The following is a 1,498-nucleotide window of genomic DNA, read 5'->3' on the forward strand; positions in this document are numbered from 1 at the left end:
TGTATGGCCTTCGGAGGAGCTCCTGGCTCCTTCCTTTTACCAGTTCCATCTATGTGAAGATAAGTCAAAGGTTCTGCTCGACCATGTCTGGCTTCACTTGGAAGCATGAATGGGATATTTCCTCTGAGTTTACTCTCCTCTTTGTAGACTGGACACTGGTTCAAGTCCATCTCATGGGGTCTCCATGTCCTCCCTGAACAAGAGGTCAAGTGACTCACCACAGTTACAGGACATTTTGAGAAATGGTTCATAGTCCTTTGAAACTTAGTTGACCTTGGAGGGCAAGGGGCAAAAACTGTCCTTTAAGTCCCTCTGACCACATTAGTATAGGCCTCAAACTATGGCTGTTAAACATCCAGTAGTTTAGTTCTACCAGTCTGGTACTTTGAATTATCATGTGCTATGTAGATAAGGCTTGGGTAAGAAACAACTATTCTCAGATAAACCTTGACTAGATACATATTTTGTTCCTTAAACTAGTTGACTAAACTATGACATTAGAAATTTTAAGATTACGTGTAGATTACAGACCTTCATCACTTGCTTAGGCTTTCTAATTTTTTCTATTTTGGAAAACATCTCCATTCCCATATCCTTTTAAAATCTTTTACATTCTCATTTTCTCCTTTTAGAAAAATAATTATGAGACATAATAGCATTAACAAATAAAATTTCCATCTGTTGTGAGACTTCTTTTCCTGGTGATGCTAAAGCAATGCTTATTTCCTTTTAAGGCTCTATTGTCAAGCCAATGTTTGATTAAAGTCTTACTGGGGAACCAATGAATTTGTTGAGCTTACTTAGCATGAGATAACTGAGGGGTTGCTGAGGTGTATGTATGACCTGAGGGTATGCACACTGGAAAGCCTTTACCCAGCATGGGTCATGCCTTCTCTCCCTAGCCTTCCCCAGATTGTATACTTTAGCCCTCTCCAACTCCAGAAGGACATGTGTGATTAGGGTCAAATTACATACAGTTGACTGTGAAGAGTGACTGGTTAATCTGGCTCAATGGGCCTGCTTGGCCTTCCTTTAATGAATGAGCTCAACTGTCAACAAGCCCAATTGTGATGATGTTTAGAGATCAGGCTGAGCTGAAGTCCTGATGATGGTAGTTTTCTCTCTTTCTCTTTTTTTTAAAATTTTTACAAAAACTTTATTGAGAATGTCATACATGCATATAAGGTGTTTCGATCAAATCCATGCCCACTCCCTCCCCTCTAACAGTCCCCCCTCTGAAGAAGTAACCCTAAAATCTTTTAAGGATTAGTTACAAGCTCCCAAATACTTTTAACATTTTTGGCCTTGGAACAGAGTATGTTGCTAACAGGCCCAAGGACATTTTGACTTTTAGCCAATAAACTGGCTATATTTCTTTGGAGTCTTTTTACTCTAACTACCTAGACAATTCCTGCCTCCTATTCTTATCATGCCATCCTCTGAAGGGGTTACCCAAATTGCCAATAGGGAATAGGGACGCAGACTGCTCTGGCTTCTT

Source organism: Nannospalax galili, unplaced genomic scaffold (assembly GCF_000622305.1).
Source record: "Nannospalax galili isolate Female #2095 unplaced genomic scaffold, S.galili_v1.0 scaffold715, whole genome shotgun sequence".
Lineage (NCBI taxonomy): Eukaryota > Metazoa > Chordata > Mammalia > Rodentia > Spalacidae > Nannospalax > Nannospalax galili.